The following is an 8,511-nucleotide window of genomic DNA, read 5'->3' on the forward strand; positions in this document are numbered from 1 at the left end:
GAAGAAGAAGAAAAGAAGAAGAAGAAGAAGAAGAAGAAGAAGAAGAAGAAGAAGAAGAAGAAGAAGAAGAAGAAGAAGAAGAAGAAGAAGAAGAAAGAAGAACTGCAGACACCCAAGGAATGCTGAAATGCAGAGAAACCGTCTCCCCAGGAAAGAGCTCACTGACTGGTCACCCACTACCAAATAGTCATCCTCAGAAACAAGTGGCTACAGACGGAGCGGGTTGTATTTAGGAATAAATGTGTATACACATGCATATACACACATGACAATGAAAAAGAGAGGCCATGAACTTGAAAGAGAAGGCGGGAAGGAGGGAATGATGTCATTATAATCTCAAAAATTAAAAAAATAATTATTCCTATGATGTGCTTGTGTAGGGATATGCAGGTGCCCGCAGAGGAGAAGGATCCCCTAGAGCTGGAGTTACAGGCAGCTGTGAGCTGCCAGATGTGGGTGCTGGGAACTGAACTCGGGTCACCTGGAAGAGCAGGGAGTGCTCTTAACCACAACATCAGCTGCTGTGGCTGCCTCTGTCCACTTGCTCTTTAAGTTCCCCAGGGCCCAGAGCCCTCAACTACAAGTTCAAAGGCCAAGAAGAATCTCCCTTCTGAGGGAGCTCAGCTTCCAGACTTGTCTGTAGATGGGACAGCTGTCTTCCCAGCGAGGGAGCCAGGAAGAACAGCCCCTTTCCTGTAGACCACCCCCAACCCCCAGTCACCTCACTTCCTCCAGACATTGGCCAGTGGCGATAGAAGTCAGAGTCTGGCCCTTAAGAATGCTGTGGTGGGGAACTGGAGAGACAGCTCAGCTGTTAAGAGCACTGACTGGTCTTCCAGAGGTCCTGAGTTCAATTCCCAGCAACCCCATGGTGGCTCACAACCATCCGTAATGGGATCCGAGGCCCTCTTCTGGTGTGTCTGAAGACAGCGACAGTGAACTCATATCAATGAAAGAAAAAAATAGAGTGCTGTGGTGGTGGGCTGGAGAGACGATGACTCAGCAGTTAAGGGCACTGGCTGCTCTTCCAAAGGTCCTGAGTTCAATTCCCAGCAACCATATGGAAGCTAACAGCTGTCTGTAACTCCAGTTGCAGGGGACCTGATCCCTCACACAGACACACACTAAAGCACATAAAAAAAAAAAAAAAAAAAAAGTAAAACTGTGTGGTGAGTGGCAGGCTCTGGGTATTGGTCGGTGCTCTTTAGTGGGATACAACCTCTCCAATAGCTCCAATAGCGTCTCCGCAGCAAACACCATCCAGACCGGTCACTTCCTGTGTCCTTTACATGTGTGGCTGACAGGCAAGAGGGAGGGACAAGGTGACTCTTACCTGTGGGCCCTCTTTTGCTATGCTCAATCTGACCTCCTAAAATTGTGCTGACTTTTTATAATGCATCTTTATGGTTTTTTTTTTTTTTTGGTCGTTTGTTTTTTTTTAATATTTATTTATTTATTTATTTACTATATGTAAGTACACTGTAGCTGTCAGAAGAGGGGGTCAGATTTCGTTACGGATGGTTGTGAGCCACCATGTGGTTGCTGGGATTTGAACTCAGGACCTTTGGAAGAGCAGTCGGGTGCTCTTACCCACTGAGCCATCTCACCAGCCCAGGTCGTTTGTTTTTTGAGGTTGTTTTGAGACAGGGTTTCTCTGTGTAGCCCTGGCTGTCCTGGAACCCAGTCTGTAGACCAGGCTGGCCTTGAATTCACAGAGGTCCGCCTGCCTCTCCCTCCCCAGTGCTGGGATTAAGGCGTGCACCATCATGCCCGACTTGTTCACATCTAACAAAGAAACTGTGACTACAAAGCGTATGGCACTTGCAGGGACAGTTACCGAAGGACACGGGCCCGGGTGAAAGAGCAGAGACGATGGCAGAGGGCTCAGCTCAGGCTGTGGGAGTTTGAGTCCTGATTGGGGGAAAGACAAAGCCCCACATTGTTCAGGAACCACCAAGACTTCTAGAAAGGGCAGCAGATTATGGGGTAGGGCAGAAGGAGGTTCAGACACTGCATCATAGAAGCTGTGTGACTTGGAGACAGATGCTTGCCTCTCTGAGCCGGGGTTCCTCCTGGGGAGGAATACATGTCCCCCCCCCCCGCCTCTGCCCCACTTTCCTGGGGGGTGCCATGCAGGAAGAAGCCACCGGTGTCAAAGTCCATGTCATCATTACGACACCAACACTGCGCACGCAAACACACACAACTCCTCTTGGTTCCTGGAAGGTAGAGACTCAACCACTTCCTGAAAGAAGGGGGCGGGGAGCACTACAGAGGCGAGTTCCTGGGGGCAAGGTAGCTTGGAGGGTCTGAGGGTCAGGAGCCCAAAGGGGCTCTCTCCATAGGTGGCTATCTGTTCTACCCACAATCCTCTGCGCACGCAGGAGCCCTAAGGCGAAGACAGCGCTGGCCGGAGTCCCACGCTCATCCCCCTACACAGCAGCTGTGTGACTCTGAGCGCCCTCTCTGACCCTCAGCTGACTCAGATGTAAAATGAGTGACATTGCTTCAAAGCTGTCCCAGATGTCGCCTTCTGCAGGGAAGGAATCAGGGAGCACCTTCTATGGGGGACACGCGCGCAGGGAGGCCTCAGACTCAGAGGGCCATGGAGATGAAGCGTGCTGCCACCATGGGCAGCCAGGACAAAGAGCCTTTCCCTGATGAGGAAAGGAAGGTGCAGGGTAGAGGCTCCCAGCGTGCTAGCCACTCAGGAGGACCGCTGCAGCCCGGGAGCTTGAGACCAGCCTGGACAACATAGCAAGACCCTGTCTCACATAAATAAGTAAATGCATTCATTAATATAATTTCCTTTAAAAAAAATTATGGCCAGGCGTGCTGATGGATCGCTGCAATCCTAGCACTTGGGAGGCAGAGGCAGGAAGAGGTTCGGGTGTAAAAATAAAAGAATAAACAAATCAAGAGCTGGGGACAGCTATGCCTCCCGGCTGGGGGTGTGTCTCTGCGGGAAAAGGAAGAGATGAGATTCCCTCAGAAAGCCCTCATTTCTGTGCCTGGGCTTGGCCAGAGCGACCAGCTTGATCCGGAAGTCATACATCACAGAAATCGCCCATTCTCCAACCAACCAGGGCCACTGGCCACACCAGGCCGGTCGCTGCCCTCTGTGTACCTCAACCGACAGACCCTGGGACACTGCAGCATCACGTCCTCTGCCAGGAGGGAATCTTGCCGCTCCAGTGCGAGCCACGCCCACAGACGGTGAGCCACGCCCACAGCAGGCAGACCGGAGCCTGCTCTCCAGGAGCTCGGCTGGTGGAAATGTCCTGCGGTCCCTGTGTGCTCTCCAGTGTAAGGGACTCTCGTCAAGCCCTCATCACGCCTCCACCGTGGGTGGGTTCTTCTGTAGACCAGCTCTCCTATCTTCTCCCAGGCAAGCAGCGGATCTCAGGACCCTCGGGATACAGATGAGGAAACCAAGCCTTGGAGGGATGGCTAGCCCCTCCCCTCCTCAGAGCACAGGAAAACAAATTTGGGGTTGGGCTGAGCTGAGGGTGAAGACAGCCACATCCGACTTCACTTGATGCTTGCCAGTTTCCTGCCCTTCACCCCTAGCCCGTAGCTACCTCCCTCACGCCTTAGTGGTTATGAAGAACAGGATCCTAGGGGGTCTCATTCCTCCATGAATCTTGGACCCTGGACATCATCTCAAAGTCTCGGAGACTTTGAGAAGAGAAGCAAACAAAGCCTAAACCAACAACCAGGGGAGACTGAGGCACAGGCACCCCAGGTCCCGTGAGGGGTGTATAGCCTGGAGGATGGGACACTGATCAGATCAGACAGTCTAAAAGCTGTGTGACCTTGGGCAACTCAGTTCACTCGCTCAGAGCCATGGATGTCCTATGCAGTATAGCTGTGCCTCAGTTTACCATAGGGTGGTAACATGAGCGTGTAAGAAATACATCAGCACACTTGGCCTGACGCATAGAGTAGCCAGGTCCACCTAGAGCATGCTGGGAACGCTCACCTTAGCCTGTAGCCGGGCAACCTGTCTAACACCAGCCTACAGGGTATAAGACTCAGTAGCCCGGGGTAGATCAAACTCAAAACCCAGGGCGTGGGTTCTCCGGAATGGCTGTCACTTTCACAGTGCCGTAAATCAGGGCAGAGCCTCATAAATCGTAACATTGATTGGGGGGAGGGGGGGTCAGTGTGTGCAGAGGCCAGAGGATCTACTTCCCCTGGGGGGATGCCAAGGGTGAGTGGGGGATGGTCCTCGTGAGACACTCAGCAAGCAGTAAATGCTCAATAAAAATTAGTTATCATCATCATCATCACCACCATCATCATCACCATCACCATGAAACAGGGTTTCTCTATGTGGCCCTGGCTGGAAACTCACTATGTGGACCAGGCTAGTCTTGAACTAACAGAGAACCCAACTGCCTCTGCCTCCTCAGTGCTGGTACTGAAACCACGCACAGCTCACTGTCATAATCTTGAATTTTGCATCTAGGGCAAGGGGCTCCCTGCTAACTAACCACTGCCCTCTCCTGGGAAATCCCCAACCTTGGAGCAGGCTGTGACTGGCCTCTGGCTTCCTTAGAGAACTGAGATCCCCAGACGCTGGTCTCTAAGGTAGGACCTGGACACCAGCCCGGCCCTCAGGCTCAGTCTCCTCAGGTTCATGAGTCACAGGTTCCAAAGGAAGCCTGAGTGCTGGGTGCAGCCTGTGAATCCTTGGTGCATCCCCATTGAAGGATAGAAACTGTCACCCTGGGGCCCACTGGGCGCCCAGAGCCATGTCTGCAGTGGGTGGCCTGGAGCAGGAGCTTGAAGCCAGGCAACACCCCCCACCCCCCCTCTTCCCCGCAGAGCCCGTCTCAGCCCCACACCATCTGTTCTTGGAGCCATCCAAGGCTTGGTCCAGCATCTTCCACTCTGCAAACCTTCCTGACGTTTGTTTCCTAAGACTCCAAGTGAACCCGTGAATCCCCTAAGCTCAGCACCACAGCCATCTGTGCTCTGAACCCTCAGCCCTGCGCACGCGTGCTGCCTCCAGCTTCTTCGTGTTTGCCAATGGACACTTCTGCCTTTTGTGCCAACCTATTGTGGACAATTCCCATTCCCATTTTAGGGTTGCTCCGAGGCAGGTTCATGTAGCCCAGGCTAGCCTACAACTGGCTGTAGCCCAAAATGACCTTGAATTATTAAGTATCGTCACTCTGCCCCCCAAGTACTGAGATTAGAGCTGTGTGTCTTGACACTTGGCCTATTATCTATCTATCATCTATCTATCTATCTATCTATCTATCTATCTATCTATCTATCCATCCATCTATCTTACTACGTAGACGAGACTGGTCTCAAACTCATAAGAGCTCTGCCTGTCTCTGCCTCTAGAAAGTGTTGCAATTAAAGGTCTCCATTCCTGGGCCCTGCAACTTTTTAACTAGTAAACAGCCTGTGTGTCTACCCCCTTGCAAGGCCGTGTGTCTACTTGATATCCGTGGCCCCTTGCAAGGCCGCACGCACAGCGTTAGATAACTGGGGGCTCCTTCACTCCAGGAACCAAGCTTGGAGCTTGGCTTGTTGGAACTCTAGGGCGTCGGCCAGCTAACAGATGAGACCTGCGGTTTGGCTCAAATCAACTGAAGGATTTCCCTGGTTTTCTAAAGAGGCACACGCAGCGCAGCCAGCCTGCCTCCTGCCAGCGTCCTCCACTGCCAGCTTCCTGCTCTATACAGCGAAGTGAACTGAGAGACCTGGTCCCCGTGGGTCCAGGGTCCTGCAGCCAGAAGGCCTGCACCACATCCTAGCTCCCAGCCTTCTTGGTCATGACGTCATCACGCATAGCTGTCATGATGTCATCACGCGTAGCTGTCTCTCCCTTCAGAGCCTGCTTTTCTCACCTATAAAGAACAGCAGCACCACCCACCAGGAGTATCTGGGTAACCCCCAAGCCCCTCTGGTGACCCACCCAGCACCCAACCCAGGTTTTCTGGAAAGCTTAGCAGGAGGCCCCAGTCCCTTCCGTTCCGTTCCCCGGTTTCAGCTCTCTGGCTACTGGCCAAGCTGGTGAGGAAGAACCTCCTCACAGGGTGTGGTACCAACGGAGGCACCCACAAGAGCCACCTCCCTAAGCCTTGGACACCAAGAGGCCAGGCCCCTTCGCAGATGGAAATGAGTTATGGGAAAAGGAGACCAGCAGAAACCCTGAGAAGTCCGGACAATAGGAGCTGATCGTCAGCTACAGGGGCAAAGGGCTTGAGGTGGGGGGTGGGGGATGCTCAGAGGCAGAGCAGTTGCTGAGCTTGCAACAGAGCCTGGGCTCAAACGCCAACCTCACTCAGCAAAGACAACACAAATCTGCAGGCGTAGGGGATGGGACCTGCTTGGGTCTCCATTAGATCCCAAGTTCAAGCTCTCCAGGATGGACTAGGGGTTTGGCCAGCAGGGCTGTGCGCTCTCCTAGCGTGCATGAAGCTCTGGCCTTGATTTCCTGCAACAGTGAACCAGGTGTGGCAGAGTCACAGACCCATGATCATAGCCTTTGAAACACAGAGGCACAGAAATAAGGTCATCCTCAGCTACATGGTATGTTTGGGGCCAACCTTAGCTACGTGACATTGTCTCAAAAACACTGAGCCCAGAAGAGACAGCTCAGCAGTTCAGAGCATCGTCTGCTCTTCCAGAGGACCAGGGTCTCCAGCACTCACAGAGGCTCACATCCATCTGTAATGCCAGACCCAAGGTCTCTCTCTCTCTCTCTCTCTCTCTCTCTCTCTCTCTCTCTCTCTCTCTCTCTCTCTTGAGACGGGGTTTCTCTGTGTAGCCCTGGCTGTCCTAGAACTCCCAAGGTCTCTCTCTCTCTCTCTCTCTCTCTCTCTCTCTCTCTCTCTCTCTTGAGACAGGGTTTCTCTGTGTAGCCCTGGCTGTCCTAGAACTCACTCTGTAGACCAGGCTGGCCTTGAACTCAGAAANGCCCTGGCTGTCCTAGAACTCACTCTGTAGACCAGGCTGGCCTTGAACTCAGAAATCCGCCTGCCTCTGCCTCCCGAGTGCTGGGATTAAAGGCATACGCCACCACTGCTCCACTACACATGCTCTCAACATACACATAACACTTTTAAAAATAATAAGTCTAAGCCAGGCAGTGGTGGCACAGGCCTTTAATTCCAGCATTTGGGTGGCAGAGGCAGGTGGATTCCTGAGTTCGAGGCCAGCCTGGTCTACAGAGTGAGTTCCAGGACAGCCAGGGCTGCATAGAAACCCTGTCTTGAAAATTTTTTTAATAATAATAAAATAATAATAATAATGATAATACCATCTTAAAAACAATTTCCTATGAACAAGTACTGTTTTCTCAATCTGATTTAATTAAGAAAAAAAAGGGGGGTCAAAGTGGAGGCTGGACGGCTCTGAGGGTCAAAGTGCTTGCTGGGGAAGCCTGCTGACCTGTGTTCAGTTCCCAGAACCCACCGTGGGAGAGAACTGACTCCCCCCACCCCGAGTCATCCTCTGACCTCCACACATACTGCATAACACTCATGTGCCTGCTCGTGTGCACAAGTGCACACACCATATGCACACATGCAAATAATAGTTAATAAATAATAATAATAATAAATGAAAATAAAAATTTAGATCCAAGAAGGCTGGTATGGTGGGGCATGCCTGTTACCCTAGCATGAGGCCAAGGCAAGAGGCTAACCTGGGCTACATAGAGTTACAGGCTAGCCTGTGAACAAATGGAGACCATATCTGATTTGAGAGAGAGGGAGGGAGGGAGGGAGGGAGGGAGGGAAGGAGGGAAGGAGGGAGGAAGAGAGAGAGAGAGAGAGAGAGAGAGAGAGAGAGAGAGAGAGAGAATATCCCAAAGAGTCTTTCATGCCTTAATGACCTCCAGACAAACTCCACGACCTTTCTGGACTCGTCCAGACTTAGTCTCAGCTCTGGCCTTGAGCTTCCCACAGTTGAGAGGAAGGGTGGGTAGTGTCTGGGGAGGGGGCCTGGGCTTCTCTGGGTCTCCACACAGAGACTGCAAGGCCAGCCTGGTAAACACACAGCAACTGAGCATTTTCAGCTAAGGGTGGAGAAGCCAGAGTCTCCCGGGGGACCTCAGCCCAGAGCGTCAGCGCCACTCAGAAGGGCCCAGGCACCTTGCGAAGGCAGGCTCCTGGTCCCTTGGGCCCCCAGCCACTCCCCATGGTTTTGCAAATCAGACTTACCGTGCCCACCAGAGCATGGGGCAGCTGCCTTGGGGCCCAGGAGCAAGCGATTCTGCCTCAGTGACAAGGCCCCAGTCCACACTGTCAGACACTTGTGGTCCCAGTCCGCCCGCCCGCCAACCCCCAACGGCAGGGTGTGGAAGAAGGAAGCGAGAATGAGGTTACTCAGGCTGGTCACGTGACGTGCCCACACCCCCTTGTTTGTGACAGCTTTGGTGACAAGTCTGATTAAAGCTGGATGGGCAGTGTGATGGCGGTGTGTTGGGGCTGATAACAATCTTGAAAGTTCAAGGAAGGGTGGGGGGCTAACTGTGAGGAGACCTCT

The 8,511-nt window shown here is 52.6% G+C and overlaps 1 protein-coding gene across 2 annotated transcripts in view; it reads right to left on the reverse strand.

Moving 5' to 3' along the window:
- Selplg (selectin P ligand) overlaps nucleotides 1-8,304 on the reverse strand; it is a 10,719-nt gene extending 2,415 nt beyond the window's left edge. For both annotated transcript variants that reach the window (XM_029533753.1, XM_029533752.1), the window contains exon 1: nucleotides 8,187-8,304. The gene's annotated coding sequence lies outside the window, so the exon portion shown is untranslated. The remainder of the gene's footprint in view (nucleotides 1-8,186) is intronic.
- Between the last annotated feature and the right edge of the window lie 207 nt (nucleotides 8,305-8,511).

This window comes from Mus pahari, chromosome 23, assembly GCF_900095145.1.
Source record: "Mus pahari chromosome 23, PAHARI_EIJ_v1.1, whole genome shotgun sequence".
NCBI classification, from domain to species: domain Eukaryota; kingdom Metazoa; phylum Chordata; class Mammalia; order Rodentia; family Muridae; genus Mus; species Mus pahari.